The 19,015-nt window shown below is 45.8% G+C and overlaps 1 protein-coding gene across 3 annotated transcripts in view; it reads right to left on the reverse strand.

Moving 5' to 3' along the window:
* The window catches only part of FRMPD1 (FERM and PDZ domain containing 1), a 130,285-nt gene that overhangs the window by 58,829 nt on the left and 52,441 nt on the right, over positions 1–19,015 (reverse strand). The window contains exon 1 of one of the 3 annotated variants that reach the window (XM_032636364.1): positions 10,577–11,125. The exons of the other annotated variants lie outside the window; for them this stretch is intronic. The gene's annotated coding sequence lies outside the window, so the exon portion shown is untranslated. Of the gene's footprint in view, positions 1–10,576; positions 11,126–19,015 lie in introns of those variants that run through there. 3 annotated transcript variants of the gene reach the window in all.

A 19,015-nucleotide genomic window follows, 5' to 3' on the forward strand; every position in this document is an offset into this window, starting at 1 on the left:
AGACCTGGATTCTCTTCCTGACTTTGACTCTAATTAAGCCTGGAATTGTACAAGTCTCCAAACCTCTGTTTATCTCTTTTATCTTAAACATTGAATTTCTCTAAGAATCTGACAATTCTAAAATTGTATCATCTCATCAGTTCCCTTCTTATGTCCTCCAGTGCTTCCCATCTCTAATATCCAACCTCTGCCCAGATGTCCAACTCAATTTCTCACCTGACAAGTTTGGAAAAGGAAGGGAACTAACATATGTATAACTGATAGCATGTTATTTACTTCTCACGACTGTCCTGCATGGTGGGAATCCATAACTGCATTTTGAGGACCAGGAAGCTGAGTATTCTAGAGGTTAAAGAACGCCCTTCGGGGCTTCCCTGGTGGCACAGTGGTTAAGAATCCGCCTGCCAATGCAGGGGACACGGGTTCAAGCCCTGGTCCAGGAAGATCCCACATGTCGCACAGCAACTAAGCCCATGTGCCACAACTACTGAACCTGCGCTCTAGAGGTTGCAAGCCACAACTACTGAAGCCCACGCACCTAGAGCCCGAGCTCCGCAACAAGAGAAGCCACCGCAATGAGAAGCCTGCGCACCGCAGCAAAGAGTAGCCCCCGCTTGCCTCAACTAGAGAAAGCTGCGCGCAGCAACGAAGACCCAATGCAGCCAAAAAATAAATAAATAGTTTATTTCTAAAAAATTATTTTAAAAAAAACTTCCTCCAAGTGGCCAAGGGGACCCAAGGCCCCATCTTCCTCCTATCACGTTATTTCTGTTCCAATGCTTCTCTGTCCCTCAAAAAAGCCCTAGGTGGCCACTCCTGTACATTTGTTCATGATATCCTCACTTTCTGAGACTTATTCAAATCCTATCTAATCTTCAAAACCCAGCTCCAGCTCCACCACATCCAGGGTGGGTTCCTGCCTACCAGTCTACCATGAACCACGTGGTTCCCCAATCGCAGAGCTATTGTGCTGTGTTTTATCCTCCATTCAGCCCCTGACTTCCTTGTCTATGCTCTTGTCTTGTGTTTCCTAACTTCATATGGATTCAGATCTTGCTTTTTGCCCCCTAGTTAGTGAACTCCTTGAGAGCAGGAGAAAGGGCACCCTATTTCTTCACAATCCCTGCAGGGTCCAGCAGAATGCCTTGAGCTCAACCAACATTTGTTAAATTAATAATGCAGGTTATAGATGTCTGAAACGCTATGGTAAGCTTGGAACACTAGAACAATAAGCAGTTTCAATTCTTGAAGTTCTAGGCCAAAAGAAAAAGTTATTTGCAAATATTTTAGGGAAACGCATATTTACGTTTCTGTGTCAACATTTGATGTTGCCTTGGTTCATTACAGTGATCATAGCTCAGTGAGAGAGAATGGGCTGCTTCTCACACCTGCATTAATTTTCTAAAAGGAGGGGACTTCCCTGGTGGGCCAGTGGGTAAGACTCTGCACTCCCAACGCAGGGGGCCCAGGTTCGATCCCTGGTCGGGGAACTAGATCCCACATGCATGCCACAACTAAGGAGTCCACATGCCGCAACAAAGATCCCGCGTGCCACAACTAAGACCCGGGGCAGCCAAAATAAATAAATAAATAAAATTTTCTAAAAGGAATTCGGATTAAGATGATGCTTTATCAGAAAAATGACAGGTCTGAGAAAGTGTGAAAGGCAGGGGGACCGTGTCAGCAACTGCCAGGCTACCACACCTGTAACATGCAGTCTGCATAAAAAGATTCTATAGTACAGCGCCTCCTACTTTACCTTCAGCCTAAACGATAATATTCATCAAATCACAGGTCTGATCATGCTAGATATGGGTTTCTTCCTGACACACATTAAAGTAAATATACAACTATTTAAAGAAAAATGTTTGTTCCTGTATCACCTAAAACCATCCTGGGTTCCATGTGGTACAAAAACAAGCCTTTGGAAAACATGGGTTCAAGGCATCACCATGTCACCCAGATTTCACATCTGCCTAACAGGATTAGACGTCTCTCAGAAAGGGCATAGCCTCTTATCTAGGTCAGTGCAGATGGCCTCGGCATGGCCCTCTGGGAGCGACAGGGTGGCAGCAGGAACAGTCAGCACGATGGGGCCCCAGGCTGTGCCTTTCTCTTGCTAGTGATCTAAGGGCCCCAGGACCCAGGAGACTGGAAACTGGTCACACAAGTCATCTACTTTATCAGATGGACAGTGAGCCCTGGAAAGAACGTGGGAAAAAGCTGTCACCAACAATAATACTATCTGCAAGGCCTTACCTCACCACGGCTATGCTTGAAGGAGCCCTGTAGGCAGCCCCAAAGGTGAATGCAAAATGACATTGCCGAGTTGGCTGTAGCTGCCAAGGCTCTTGGTCCACCCTGGGCAGGAACAGAAGCACTTCAGGGAGACAGAACACCTGCAATCAGCCGCATCAGCAGGACACATGACCCAAGTCAAGTACATTCCCTCTCTGAGTTTCAATATTCCTACCTGTAAAGTTAAGGGTCAAGCATGGATGTACCTTGAAAACATTGTACTAAGTGAAAGGAGCCAGTCACCGAGGACATACATGTTATATGATCCCATTCATATGAAAGTCCAGAAGAGGCAAATCTAGAGTGACAGAAAGGAATTAGTGCTTGCTTAGGTCAGGGGACTTTGGGAAAGAGGAGTGTAGCAAAATAGACAAAACTGACTACCCTCATGAAGCTTATATTCTAGTGGAGGCTCCCACTAGACAAGAAATGACAAACATAATAAAGGAAATTAATTAAGGATGTTAAAAACTGGTAAGTGCTAGGGAGAAAAAAGAGAATTAGATTATCAGTGTTGTGGAGCTGGAAGTCAGGGGTCAGGCCAAAGTTTGTTCACTTTTTGAGATCCCCTTATGGGTTCTCCCATTCATATCTCCAGAAGGCCACAGAGTTCCTCTCTTTCTTTCCAATTCTCTAAGTCGAATCTCTAGTCAAGCCCTTAGCTGTGACATACAAGGACAGACATCATCTTGGCTCCCGTTTCCCTTTACTCCTGAGTCAAGGCTAGCATCCACACATTCATTCAGGAAACACTCACTGATCAGCAGCAATGTGCCAGGTACAGGGGCTGAGGGGGACACTGAGACAAGTGAGCACAGTTCTCACCCTCAGGGAGTTTGTAATTCACTGGGGGAATCAGAGCCATAAACGCCTAATTGTAATCCAGAGCAGAATGGAAGTAGTGATCTGCTGGAGAGACATGAGCAAAGTTTGTGAGTGTTTTGCAACGTCCTCTGCAGTTTTCAAAGCAGTCTCATGGGCATGGAGATCTCATGTGGTGGTCACATCCTCATCCTCTCCTTCTGTGCTTTGACAGTGCTGCTGGGCTCAAGGCTCTTCCCCAGAGACCTCTCATGTCAAGTGCACAGGCCTGGACATGACCTGGGTTCCAATCCCAACTCCCACTAACTTGTGCATCTTTGGACAAGTACATTAGCCTCCCTGAACCTGTCATCTGTGAAGTGGACTGACTTCACCTACCTCACAGTAAATTAGATAATATAATTATCTAATTATATAGTACAGGGACTTGGGGGAGGAGGGAATAGGGTATGTTTGTTTGATGGGTACAGGATTTCCTTTTGAGGTGATGAAAAAATCCAGGAACTAGATAGTTGTAATGGTAGCACAACATGGTGAATATACTTAATGCCACTGAACTGTGCACCTTAAAATGATTTTTTAAAGGTAAATTTTACGTTCTGTGTATTTTGCCATACACGCACAAAAGAACATGTGACCAACCATTTCAAATACAGTCAAGACAGCCAAAAGATCCATCCTGAAAAGGGGCCTTGGGGATTGGGACCTTCATGATAATACGTTTTCCCTGGGGTTACCTGCTGCTACACAGGTGCACAAAGCATCCAGGTGCTGGACCAGAAGCCCATTAGGGCATTTCCATCTCAGAGGTCATAAGATCCTGAAGCTTTTCGTACCCCCTTTACATTCAACATGAAGTTCTTTCCTTCTCCATAGACTTGTTGGTTATTACAAATGCTCTGAACCTGTGAAGAAAAATTCTCTGGACAACCATTTGGGTATAATTTAACAAAATTGTGGAATGTAGACTCAAAGGCTAGATTTGTTTTTCTTACTATCAAATGAGTCATCAAATGTCATTACATGCCAACTCATTTCAATATCCTCTGGGCATGTTTGGAACCACAGGCACCAAAAACAAAACTCACAGCAAGAAGAGTACTTGGGAAGTTCAGACTGAAGACTCCCAGAGTGGCTCAAATGAAGCAGCTTGCCAGCGTGGTGGACTGAGATGTGACCCTATGTGTCTGGGTCTGGGGAAGGACGGCAGGATTCCAAATCTATCAAGCTAAAAAAAAAAACAATAACAACCACAACTATAGCACAAAAAACTAAGAATGGCTTCCAAAGCTGGGCCTAAGACATGCCTGCCGCATGACCTGTTACATCAGGCTCTGTCCTGGCCAGAGAGCTCTTGAGGTCTTCTTTAAAAGTCTTCACCCTTCCCACAGACTTGGCACTGGGGGCTTGTGGGCCCCCATGTCTCTGCATTTCTCAAGTCTAGTCTCTGCAACCACCTCAAGCCAAGGGATTTGGTCCAAAAATCAATGCTTTTCATTCAATTCATATCTAGCACCCTCTTTTCTGCTGGGCCCAGTGCTGGGTGTGGTAGAGGAGGTTGAGGTTAGCCAGACACAGCCCCTGCCCTTGGAGAGTTCATTGTGTTATGGAGAGGATAAGACACCTAGATAAACAACTCACATAACAATGTGAGGCAGAGCCTGGGGCCCATGAGAAAGGGATGTCTAAAACGCTCCAGGGAGTCTACCAAAGGGCTCCTACCAACCAGAGTGGCAGTGTGTGTCTTGCTCATTTCTGCATGGGGCTTGGGAACAGCTGATAGCTGTCAGACAGCCAAGAATGCCAGGTGTCGCCTGCCAATCAGGACCCTGTACAAGGGTTCAAGGCAACAGGCCACTCTGGCCGTCTTAATTAAGCCTTGATTAAGCATTCTGCCCATAAACCTCGTCTCCCTCCTGTAGAATTGCCCAGTTTACAGCAAACGATTCAGGGAATCGGGTCAGCTGTTCGGAGACGGCAGCCATTAGGAGCGGTGCTGACAACTGTGAACAGATGCCAACTCGAGCCAGAGATCAGTGAAGACGGCAGGGCCCAGAAACCCAGAAACTCAGCCCTGATTAAGCCTTCTGCCTCTGTCCCGGACCTCAGTATAGAAAAGGGCCCAGTATGAGCCACTCCACTTTATTTTATTTATTTATTTATTTATTTATTTATTTATTTATTTATTTATTTATTTAACATCTTTATTGGAGTATAATTGCTTTACAATGATGTGTTAGTTTCTGCTTTATAACAAAGTGAATCAGTTATACATGTACATATATCCCCATATCTCTTCCCTCTTGCGTCTCCCTCCCTCCCGCTCTCCCTATCCCACCCATCTAGGTGGTCACAAAGCACCATGGGCCACTCCACTTTAAAAGGACAGAGGGACTATCCTGGCTGGGAGTTTTTCCTGAGGGGAGAAGGAAAAGGCCATGCAAACAAGATGCTCAGTGAGACACTATCTCTAAACAAGAAAAACAAAACAGCTGACAACAGAGAGTGGGTAAGTTACAGCACATCCTCTTTCTTGATTCCTTAAGAAATGCTAACCAGAAGCCATATAATATTCCAGGAAAAGCAACTGTTTTAATGTAAGGTGTAAACCATGGGCTACAAAGCCATATCTGTGCTCTGGGTACAGCTGTAAAAGGGATGCTGGGCAGATGCAGGCAGGAGACATAAAACAGCAAGTTTGATCTGATGGATGATGGGTTTGGGCTGTAAATTTATTCCGTTTTTATTTGAATTCCCATTATTATTGTTTGCACACAATGATACCTCTTTTTAGGATCAGAGAGATGATTTCTGAGAAGAGAAGCAAAGCTCTGGGGAGTGGCAACGTGGCAAGCGAATGCAACCAGCCTGAGCGTCAGCAGGGACACACCTCATTCTGCCCCCATGCTGCCCCCATGTGACCTTCAGCAAGCCCCTTCTCCTTCCAGGACCTCCATTTCCACCTCTAGAGCTAGGAGGATTCCAAGGCACCTGCCACCTCTGATTCCATGATTCTCGCTGGCAGAGAGGTCAGAGGTCTAAACTACTCCCATGTGACAGACACTAACCTGCCCACACTGGGGCACCTCTGTGGCATGGACATCATGGGCACCATTAATCCCCCCACTACCTCAGCTTCCCAAGCCCAGAACCCTGGCATCCATCTGAGAGTCTCTGTACCCTCTCTCCAAATCCAGCCACTCTACAACTCCTGTTAATGTGACCTCCTAACTACCTCTCAAGTCTCTGCCTCTTTCCATCCCCACCACCGTCGCGCATGCTCAGGCTAGCATGTTCTCCTATGTGGATCACACGCACGTGGTCTCCCTTCTTCAGTCTTGCTCTCCTTCCAATCCATTTTCCGGACCACAGAGCAATCTCTTTAAGATGTAAATATGCCCTTGTCATTTCCCTGCATAAAACTCTATGTCACCCCATGCCTTTCAGAATTATTTGCTAGGATCCATCATGTGAGCTCTGGAGCCAGCCCTTCTGGGCTCATACTGCAGCTCTGTCACTTACTAGGTCTGTGACTATGGGCAAGTTACCACGTGGTGCCTCAGTTTCCCCACTGGTAAAATGCAGATAACAATAGCACCTCCCTTACAAGACTGTTGTCAGGATTAGTTAATGCAGGCAAGCGGCTTAGAACAGTGCCTGGCATATGATAAGGAGTCCATAAATGGTAGCTGCTGTTTTTATAGATTCGTAATTTTTATAGACCTTCAAAGCCCTACCTGTTCAGGTCCCACTCAGCACTCCAGCCTGTTTGCTTTCCTCTGTCTCACTGCTCTCCACCTCCCAGGGAGTCCAGCCCTACCAAACCTCTCCCATTTTTGCTCTTGTGGCTGAACCTTTGCACATGCTATTTCATTGCCAGGTACCCTCTTCCCACTCCTGGCTTGTCAGATTGATTTTTTTTAACGGCTTTATTGAGATATAATTCACATACCATAAAATTCACCCACTTGAAGTGTACAAGTCAGTAGTTTTGGTATATTCAGGTCACCCCCATTTCCCCCTCAACAATCCCTTCCTAGCCCTAGGCAACCACTGGTCTACCCAAGTTGATTTTTAGGTCTCAGTTTATATCCTACTTGTTAAGTTTTCTCTGACTTCCAACTCTGGGTTGGGTGCTTCCATATATCTATAGTTTTCCTCTCTCAGAACTATGTATATATATATATGTCCCCTGCTAGACTATAAGCTCCACGTCAGCAATGACCATGGTTGTCTGAGTCACTGCGACTCTTCAGTGCTTAAGAGATGTTCAGTAAATATTGGTTGAATGACTGAAACCAATGGTGCTGACTAGCCAAAGCCCAAGCCTTATAAAGATAGCCCTACTGAAAAAAATCAACAACAGAGTCTTCTCAATAAGTACAAATACTAGAAGCAACAGCACATTAAAAAATTTATGACATTCAAGTTTCCTACAACTATTCCTACTAGAGCCACCATTGGAATAAGGCAGAACCTTGTAAAATGAGTTTGATTCAGGTGAGTTAACAAAGTAAGGCCATGAATGAGGGGGAAACTTTTTTAGAGGTTGAGTAAGAAGAATCAAGAAAGACCCACATTTTAGGAATTCGGTATTTATACATTTTATGTGACCTGGCATTACTGGGTCATTACTGAGTAATATGAATACAAATACTTTTTGTTAAAAAGAAAATGTTAAGAAAGAAAACAGGACTTCCCTAGTGGTGCAGTGGTTAAGAATCCGCCTGCCAATGCAGGGGACATGGGTTCAAGCCCTGGTCTGGGAAGATCCCACATGCCGCGGAGCAACCAAGCGCGTGCACCACAACTACTGAGCCTGCGCTCTAGAGCCCACGAGCCACAACTACTGAGCCCGCGTGCCACAACTACTGAAGCCTGCGCACCTAGAGCCCATGCTCCGCAACAAGACAAGCCACCACAATGAGAAGCCCACACACCACAACCAAGAGTAGCCCCCACTCACCACAACTAGAGAAAGCCCGTGCGCAGCAATGAAGACCCAATGCAGCCAATAAATAAATTAATTAATTAATTTTAGAAAGAAAGAAAGAAAACAAAGAAGTAAGAAAGGAGTTCTGGAAGTTCTCTATAGAGCTACTCTGTTAAGCAATTTCTATTTTCTTGCAGATTCCTCATTATAAAATCAGAGCTGTGTTCCCCTGGACAATAATCTATGCCCTGGGAGCTTATTTCAAAATCCAGTGAGTAGGGCTTCCCTGGTGGCACAGTGGTTGAGAGTCCGCCTGCTGACGCAGGGGACACGGGTTCGTGCCCGGGTCCAGGAAGATCCCACATGTCGCGGAGCGCCTGGGCCCGTGAGCCATGGCCGCTGAACCTGCGCGTCCGGAGCCTGTGCTCTGCAACGGGAGAGGCCACAACAGTGAGAGGCCCGTGTACTGCAAACACACACACACACACACACACACACACACACACACACACAAAATCCAGTGGCTATCATAAGAAAAGCAATTACTTCCTAAATAAACATTGAGATGATTTTTCCAATATATCATCATACTGCTTTTAGTTACAGAATAAAAACAAAAGCCTCCCCTACTCCCTCTCACACATTTCAATCTACTTCATACACTGACGGCAGATTAGACTTACTAAAAGCACAGCTCCCATCATGCCTTGCCCTCATTCAAAACCCTTCAATGGCTCCCCATTGCCTTCAGGATAAAGAACAAACTCCTAAGTGGGTGTTTGAAGATCCTCCTCCTTTTGGCACTGACCTACTTATGTAGCCTCATTTCCTCCTAGTCACCTTCACATAACCCCTGATGCAGACAAAAATGCACTGAGAGCCCTTTCCGTGCCTTTATCTTTTTTCTACCTCTGCCTGGAATGTCCTTTACCCACCCCCAAACTCCCCATGTCAAACGCCTATCTCCTTTTAAGACTCTCTCAAACGCTACCTCCTCCATGAAGTCCCCCGTGATGTCCTCCTCCATAACACATGCTCTCTACCACCTCTATGCTTCCAAACCCTTTTACTGGAGATGATTCTCATGTATTTATCAATGGCTGACATATTACAGTTATATCTGAACATAGTCTCTACTTCCTGATAAACTATAAATTCGAATACATTTTCCCCTCACACTTACCACATGCCATGCAAATAGAAGGTACTAAGATATTTGTTGAATGAATGAATAAAATAACAAATTATAGAAAACACAGCACAATATGGTCAGCAGTAGTCTAGTTTATCACTGTCCTTAGAGAGGCAGCAAGTCTTGAAACTTAAGAAATATACCTCAGTGGTTGGGACATTTTGTCTATCTACAAACCTGCTGCTATTGAAATCCCCTATTTACTTTCATTATTTGCCCACAGATATTTCACTCCTGCTAGATGTGTGTGTGTGTGTGTGTGTGTGTGTGTGTGTGTGTTTTGTGATGATGAAAGGAAGCAGAATGAAGAAAGGGAATTATTATTAAAAACTGGCAACAGAGAAGCTCCTTCTTCGGTGAAGAAAACTCAAAATCTACAAAAGAGCCAAAGTGTGTCATTGCACTGGCTGTCCAACGTGGTGGGCGGGGGTGAGGTATGATTTAAGTCCTGTCAGGCAGTGGTTCTCTGACTTAGTGCTGAGTATAGGATCACCTGCAGGGCTTGTTAAAAGACAGATGGGTCCCACCCCCACAGTTTCTGTGTCTGTAGGTCTGAGGGGTGGGGCTGAGATTCTGCATTTCTAACAAGCTCCAGGTAATGCTGAAAGGGACCACACTCTAAGGATCACCCACGCAGACTGGAAAATGAATCAAAGGATTTAGGGGAGGAGGATCCTCTGTGGCACATGGCACAGGCATTCCTAAAGTTAGAAAATTCGTCTTTAACTAGATTAAAACACACGGAAAAATTAAGTTGGAGAGTGATTTTTTTTTTCCTTCTCACTTGTAATTCAGAAGCTAAATTCTACAGGATAAACTAGAGAGTTTTGGAGAAGGGAGTCAGGAGACCTGGGTTCAAGTCCTGACTCTGTCACTAGTTAGCTGTTTAAGCAAAGACCACTCATTACCTTCTCAGGACATCATTGCACCATGTGAAACACCCCAAAATCTCCAGTGTCAGGTTTTACATCCTATGATTTCACAATTTTGAAAAACTGTTGGCAGTTTAGTTCCAAAAGTGTTTAATGATTATCCCACCTATATGTGAAACGATTAAAGACACTGCAATTTCAAAACATAAAACATCAGAAATAATTACCAATTAAATTTGAGAAGAACCTATAACAAAGTACAATTATGAAGACTGAAAGAACTTTTACTTAAATAGGTTTCATGTATAATAATAAGTGCTCAAGAACAAATATGCCATAAAAATAGATTAAAAATATATAGCAAAGATATTACAATAAAAAAAAAAAAACACCACTCCCTTTCTGAGAACAGTCTAGAGAAAATAGGACAGGTTACAGAATGAGGAAACATCAACTCACCAGTCGAGCAGAGGTAAAGCAAGTCCTCCAAGGAAAGAAAACGGCCCCTCTTCCCAATGCTGGCACCTCCCTCCCATCCCAGGACACTGCTCCTGGGCCTCCCAGCACACAGCTATTTTTAAAGATAAAAGGCCACATTCCCAAGACTGTGGCCACAAGAATGTGAATATCAAATGACCTTCCCAAAGCTCGTCAATGAGCCAGAGTAAAACCGATCGCTGGGCCATGTGGGCAAAGTTGGATGGTCTCTGCGGCACGGGTCCCACTTATCTGCTGATACTGCGCAGCTGCAGCCATGCCCTCAACGTGAGTCTGGCCTCTCTCCTTTCAGCTCAACAGGCCCAGAAGCCCTCCAGATGCCATCGTCATCCTCAAGACCTTAGCCACTTGAGCTGGCTGAGAGAGGAAACCCTAGAGGTTCTTGAATAGCAAACTGGCCTCTGTGCCAAGGGCGACACAGAAGGTGACGCCCGAGGTCTCATGAGGCGTCTATTGGATGGCTGTAGAGTCTATTCTGTGCCTGGTCTCTCACTGTTTCTGCCCAGCTGTCTTCTGTTCAACTTAATAGCAACAGCATTAAGTCGATAAGTCTCACAGCATCCCAGGGAGGCAGGTCACCCTCAAGCACATTATCCCCCCTTAACAGACGGGGAAATGACGTCACAGGAAGATTAAATAACCTGCCCAGTCTCAACAGCCTGCCACAGGTGGAGCACGAGACGATCCCAGCCCCCGTGCCAGCTCATGAACAGAGATGCTCTGGATGAAGCCCTTTGAAGTTCTAGGGTCCCGGGAAGTGTAGATGATTTACACAACAGAGATCAAGAAAGCAATAAGCATAAAGGTAACCTTCTTAAAACCACTCCAATTGTCTCTCTTCCTGTGTCTCCCTAGAAGGCCATGAGAGAAGAATGATTTTTAGTACACAAGTATTAGCTGAAAGATGGTGTGAGTGTGGGTGCAGGAAGAGGACAGAACAGGCCTGTAGGCAGCAAGGGGCCTCAGTGGTTAGGATCAAAGGAGGGGTCAGGCCAAGCAGGGTTCTATCGATGACCTCTGTCCTCTGTACCCCGCAGGGCCCTGCACAAACTGGTGAACTCTGGCCTGAAATTATGCCCATTTTGTTCCTCTATACAAGTACTTGTACATCTAACATGGGCAAGTCACTGAGAGAGACAGAAAGATGAAATGGACCATCTCTGCAGTCAAGAAGCTAGAAATGTCATTAAGGAGTGTACATAAATTGCTAAAATACAAAGTAAAAATTAGTAAGGACCACAACAGAGAGGCTGGTAGAATGCCTGGGTTTGATGGTGGGAGGTAACATCCACCTGTGGATACAGTAGGATGATATCTGGGCAGGCTTAGTGGACAAGGTGACCAGGCTGTGAAGCACAGGAGAGTGAGGCTTACAGGGGTGGCCAGAAGGGCACTGGGGACAGTGGCTGGAGAAGGGCAACGAGAGTGCATAGAAGGGAAATGGCACAGAGCTATCCTGGAGACCAGCTCAGGAAGAGGGATGTGGGGGACAAAGGGTATGCGAGGTAGGGTTGAGGGATTTAGGGTAGTATTGGCAGGTAGAAGCCATCTCACCGAAGGCCTTAAGTGTGGGATTAAGGAGGTTAAATTTCACTGCTAGCCGTAGTGCTCAGCACTGTACCTTGCTCACAGTAGGCACTCAAATGTTGGTGGAACAAAATGCAGGAAGGCAATTTAATCCATGGAAGACGCAGGATAACTGTGAAAGAAGATGCCAAAAAAAGATGCTTCAACTTTTAAAATCAACTGATATCTAGTCAGGACAACTCCTAAGTTTAACTAAAATATATGCTATATTCTGCCCCAAATGGAGCCCACAGTACCTGCCATCAGCTTCTCACTCAAGAACACTATGAAAATTAATGATGAGGTAATGTTTGTGAAATGCTCCAAGCTCTTTGGAGATGTGTGGCAAAAGGCATCACTAAAATTAATATTTAAAGAGATTCTACCCAGCTCTGATCTCTTTTTCTGCAGACTAATGTTACGTCCACAGGATAAGGTGATGCCAGGTTGGCCTCTAAATAAACCTTCCCAACAGACAGCACCCAACACAGATGCCTCCTCCTGAGTCCCTTACATGTGGCTGATGGCACCCATGATCACAACAAGGCAAAGGTGGTTTCCGACTTGGTTATCTGGGGTTATCCAGGGTTATCCAAGGATAAGGGGGCAAAACATTCAAAAGGTGGTCTTTCTTGGGACCCCGTTTTTTAAGCATGAGAGAGAGTCTAGTGAAGACTTCAAGGGGGATCATTTTAGCAAAACCCACATCTAAGCCAGTTAACATTTTTAGATCTAAAGCAGTGCCCAAGAAAGGAAGAAATAAGAATAGCTCCCTGGGCTCAATTACAAATGGAGTGGAAACAATAATTTCAAAAGTTCAAGGGGAAAAAAAATCAATCTATTTCCTTCCCCCAAAGCTTTCACTTCTATAAATACACTCACATAAATGGACCTAAGACCACTCTTCCTTATGAAAACACTACCTGTCTGGAATTTGCAAAATAAACGATCTGCCCGTCTTGCTTTCAACCCACTGAAGTTCAGACAATGCTCTCCAAGAGCTTCTCTTTTCTTCTTACATAACATTCATTTTCCCCCTCTGATAATTAAAGTGATATGTGTGTCTGGTAGAAAATTTTGAAATTTTTCTTGTTTGGAAAGAAGAAAATAAAAATTGTCCACTATAATCTACAAGTTGCTAATTACCCTTCTGGCCTTTTTGTGTGAAAAGACACATTTCTGACATAATTGGGAACTTACTGTATATACTAGTTTATAGCCTGATTTTCCTCTTAGAAGAATATGCTATAAACATTTGCATGTCTCTATTATTCTACAGCATTATTTTTTATGTCCTGTAGAGAGGAGTGTCATTTGTAAAGCTAATCCTCTACTGCTGGACATTTGGTTTATCTTGTCAGTGTCTGTATTACAAATAATGTTGAGATAAATATCTTTGCATAATACATCTTCAGTTAGTCTCTTAGGATAAATTCCCAGGAGTGGCACTGCTGGGTGAAAGCCTGCTCAGGTTTGTAAGGCTTCAGATGCAGTCAGATTGCCCTCCAGAAAGGCTCACTCCCCAGCAGTAGGAGAGCTACTTCCTGCAGTTGCTCACTGATCCCTCATTTAGTAGATTTATGAAGGGGGTGTTGCTGCTTTTATTTGCAGTCCCTTGACAGGCAAATTTTTCTCCAAATGTTTGTGTCTACAGTATTTTTGCAGAGTTTTTTTTTTTTTAACTGTGTGCTTCTATTCATCAGAAAGCCAACGTTCTATTCCCTCTTCCAAAGAGTACTTTTTCCACCACTCCACCTCCAAGGGCAGCCCCAGGGTCTCCCTGCTCAGCACCTGCCACCCACATTTTCAGCTTGGTGCCATTCACTCCTTTCTCAACAAACATTTTACAGTTCCAGCATTAAGTCAGACTAAGAACCCAATAATCAGTCATTTATTCACTTATCCATCTATTCACCTGCTGTCTCTTGGGGGTCTGTAATGCTCTAGGCACCGAAGTATAAACGGAACACTATGAGAAACCAGGAGAGGGAAAGTCAATGAGGCCCGGAAAGCATTAGTATACTTGAATTGAAAGGTAACTCATAGTTTTGCTGGTAGGAGAGGGGAAAGAGCAGCCTAGGCAAAAGGAACGGCATGAGCAAAGGTCCTGAGGCATGCTAAAGCATCATGTGTTGAAGGAATATTTTCACTATTAAGGCATGAGAATGAGGGGCTAAGGATGAGACTGAAAAGTTAGCTCCTTATGTATAGCTGATTCACTTTGCTATAAAGCAGAAACTAACACACCATTGTAAAGCAATTATACTCCAATAAAGATGTTAAAAAAAAAAAAGAAAAGTTAGCTCCTGCTGAATTCACCTGCTGAACTGCTATCTTCCCTGCATCTCAACTCTGCTTGTACTCCCTGGCCCATCTCCAATGCAGACAGACTCCTCCAAAAGCCTTCTTGAGAAGCATCCCCACCATCCATTTCTCCACACCTATCTGCTTAGGACAGGAATCCTGGCCCTCACACCAATCTCCTCAGCAACCACCAACGAATAGATGGCTCTGATAAGTATAAGACTTATCAGTCCAGCCAGAAAGAAACCTCTGGAGAGTAATATATTCTCTTGTACCCCTAGCTTTTCAACATGGGGCTTAACTTATAACTGGCAATCAATATAAGCCTATAGAATCTAACCAAATTAAATTGGGCAGAATAAATACAAGAGAAGGGATGAGAGTGCCCATGTATGCATCTAACTATCATCCAGACAGCTGGGAAGTGGAAATTGTCTTTGAAAATTAGCTTCTGAACACAATCATGGCAAAAGATGGATTAATTCTCTTCAGGCCTGTAATTCTGCATCTACCTAGACATTTCGCAGGCACACAAACAGTACTTGTTAAACTATGCTGCATATCTTAGAAGCTTCTGTGCATAAAGGTCAATATATTCTGGAGATTTGGATTTTTTTTCTTTGCAGGGAGATAGGAGGAGAAGAGAGAAAAGAAGGCCCCTACTATATGCCATCTCTGCTAGGATTTTCCATACTGATAATTCCCATTCAAAGTGAAAATCCTAATGCCACCTGGGAGGAACTAGTCTCCATCATTCATGCAGGCAACATTTCTAGATAAGTCTTCCCTGAGGGCAAAGAGCCCATACATCCAGTGGCTGGTCTCTCCCTGTTCTGGTTCATATCCCCCCAGCTCTGAATTCACCTATAGCATTCACCACACTGCTTTGCTTGTTTGTCCCCACGCTGGGCCATGACCTCTACAAGGCTGATGACTTTTTTTCCAGCCCTGTGCACCCTGAGGCCTAGAACATCACCCTCCACTCAGTGGATGATCAATCTCTGTTGTGGAATTAAATATCATGCCAGGACTGGAAAGGACCGTAGAAATAACTCAGTACACATATAGGAAGCAGAGGCCCAGACAGGGGACAAATACACCGAGAGCTGGTGGTAATTGGCAGGTGGAAGAGAGAAAGAAATCAAAGATATTAGCAATGCTTGAGAAATTGGGAGCCTGAGGGGTTTGATGGAACTTGGGAAGGATGACAACATGGGGGAAAACTAAGTGTGGTTTTGGACAGCCTCTAACACACAGAACGAGTTTTCTCTCTCTTCTCGGTGACAGCCCTTCAGATAATATAAAAAGGAAATTAACATGTATTGAATAGTTACCTCTTGCAGGTGGAAAACAGCAATCCTGTCCTCCCTGTGTAAGGTTAACACTCACAGATAATCAATTACATAAACAAGTAAATAATGTGCCTCAGGTCACATAGCTAGTAAACCCAGGTCTGACAGAGTCAAAAGCCCAAGTGCTTTCTCCTGCACCCCACTGCCTCTCTGACCCTAGTCCTGAGGCTACAGGGTACCAAAGAAGAGCCAGCTGGACAGAGAGAGGTCACAGGTGGCCTTGGCCATGTCCCAGGGTGACAGGCAGCAGCTCCAGAGGCTGAATGTTAGGTCCGCAGCCTCCCCACCCTCTGAAAGGGCAGAGAGCGGGCACCACCCCTCGCTAGCACTTGGCTGACAGGCTAGACCCAATGCAGAAACAGGTATAAGATGGAGAAACACAGAGGCCCACATTTGCCCTTGACTCAGCTAGGAGATCGCTGATGACTGTAAAAGCAATGAGGGCAGCTGGGAGCCAGATGCAAGTAAGGCAGTCGTCATAATCACAGTCCTTCATTTCATTAGTCAATACTGTATGCCGAGCCTCTGCCCAGGACCCAGCCTCTTCTCAGTTCTGGATTGAACCAGGCCTAGTCCCTGCTTGGGAGAAGCTCACGGTCAAGTGGGGCAGGTTACATGGAAACACCCCATGACCACACAGCCTGGGGAGTGTTATCGTGGAAGGATGACAGGGTGGGGGAAGGGAGCTCTCCCAGCCTGGAAGAAATTTCCCAGACAAAGCAGGACATTTTGATGTGGGGATATTTCCAAGCAGCTACATTAAACAAGCCTTGTCAAAATGGGAAATCTTTGTTCTTTAAACCCAGTAAGCAAAATGAGAAGCAGAAATCTCTGAACTGATCCCCCTCCCCTGCCCTTAGGGCTCCGAGCAGTGCAGTGGAATATCTGCTTTACTAGATATTAAGGTCCCTTTCAAACCTGAGGTTCGTCCAGGTCAGGTCTGGTGGGGTGACCAGGAAGGGGGCAATCTGGGGCCCTGGTGGGGACACAACTGAGGGCAACTTTGGGTGGACTGCTCTATCCGCCTGTCCCCTTAGGGCTCAGTTCAAATGCCAATCCCTCCCGGAAGCCTTCCCGGATCTCACCTGAGGCGTGGCCAGCCCTCTGCTGGACTCCCATTAGTCTCTGTAACATGCAGCACCCTGCGCCACACTGACTTGCTGCAGGCCAGGCAGGGACCATCGGATTCATCTGTCTCTTCCCTCCTCCCCACCCACTCCTGTCCCCATCCCTGTGCAGGTCTTTCTTAGCAAAGCATATCGAACTGAGTGGAGGAGCGGTCTAGGAGGATGCTCTGGGCAGTTGTGAGCTGGTAATCCTGGAGCAGCCCTGACAGCCATGAGCAGAGTCTGGAGCTGCTTGGTGCCAGATCCTCTCAGGTCACTCTCTTCGCTCTGCTTCCTCTCAGCTCCACCACCTGCTTCACCAGACCCAACACGCCCATTTGCCCTAGGCCTCTCTGGCACTCTGGAATGTCAAGTGCAAACAAAGTGGTACACACACTTTTTGGAGAAAAGCATATTTGATTGTGCATTGCATTTGGAGAGCTCATTAGCCAGCAGCAGATGGAAGACCCCACTTAAAGGACCATGAACTTCAGCTAGCTGAGGGGCAAGAAGATCACACTACAATGCACTTTCAGGGCTACAAAGCAGCATTTCCTCATCTCTTACAGAAAGAGATATGTACTTGGGCACTGAGAATATAAATAATTTCCCTCAAGTTCAATGAACCAATCTTGGACTAAATTAGAGGGGAAATGCAAGGACATTAAGTCTTCCTCTGTATGTCCCTTCTCTACCCAGAGCACATTCACTGTGGGATCTCCCATAAGTCTAAGAACTGGTAATGAATATTTTAATAGGCACAGCTTCTCCTTCCCATTGATAAAAACTCCACTGACCAGCCAGAGCACGCTGGTGAAGATGAGGGTGTGGACCAGAAACACCTGCGTTTTCCTGGGCAGCCTAATCCCTGAGCCCCTCCCACATCCGTGGGGCAGGGATGATTAGAGCAGCCTCAGCACCCTCAGAGTGGCAACCATGATGCTTTAGGAAGGAAGAGAAGTGAGACATGCAGAATGAAGACCCAAGGCTGCCCCTGGAGAGCTGGGTCCAAATACGATTGAAAGAAAAGACAGTCACATAAGTAGAAAAAGGAGAGCCAAAGGCTGAATGGTGGCCCACTAAAAAAATATGTCCACACCCTAATCCCAGGAACTGAAAATGTTACCTGATTTGGAAAAAGGGTCTTTGCAGATATAATTAAGGATCTTATCCTGGATTATTCAGGTGGGCCTTGAATCTAATGATGAGTGTCCTTATAAAAGTGAGGCAGGGCTTCCCTGGTGGCGCAGTGGTTGGGAGTCCGCCTGCCGATGCGGGGGGACACGGGTTCGCGCCCCAGTCTGGGAGGATCCCGCGTGCCGCGGAATAGCTGGGCCTATGGGCCATGGCCGCTGGGCCTGCGCGTCCGTAGCCTGTGCTCCGCGACGGGAGAGGCCACAGCAGTTAGAGGCCCGCATACCGCAAAAAAAAAAAAAAAGAGTGAGGCAAAGGGATATTTGACAGAAGGAGACAATGTGACTAAGGAAGCAGAGACTGGAGTGATGCAGCCACAAGTCAAGAAATGCCAGCAGCTACCAGGAGCTGGAAGAGGCAAAGAAAGAATTCTTCCTTAGAGCCTCCAGAGGGAGTGTGGCCCTGCTGACACCTTGATTTCAGACTTCTGGTCTCCAGAACTGCGAGAGAATAGATGTCTGCTGCTTTAAGACAAGGTTGGGACGATTTGTTCCAGCAGCCACAGGAAATGAACATAGAGCACCTTCCAAGCAATGGGATTGATGAGGGATCTGAGTCCCAGAGAGGGGGCCGACTCACCCAGAGCCACTCTGCGTCAGACACTGGTCCGGGACACTCCTCCATGGCCCACCAAATCTCTGTGACACTGACATGCACACAGGTCCCCAGTTGCCCAGTGTAGAGTCCAGAAGAGGAAGCTGAGAGCAAATCCTAGGGGGGCCCCCCAGGGGGCCTAACTGGTCTGCAGGCTGTGCTGATATAAGGACAGACTCTGAAGTCAGGCTCCTCAGACCCCACCTGCACAGCTGTGTCCCATTCTTAGCTCTTTTTCAGGGGACTGGATCAATTGGGGGCATTCTGACTCAAGAAGTGAAGAC

Source organism: Phocoena sinus, chromosome 6, assembly GCF_008692025.1.
Source record: "Phocoena sinus isolate mPhoSin1 chromosome 6, mPhoSin1.pri, whole genome shotgun sequence".
Classification (NCBI taxonomy): Eukaryota; Metazoa; Chordata; class Mammalia; order Artiodactyla; family Phocoenidae; genus Phocoena; species Phocoena sinus.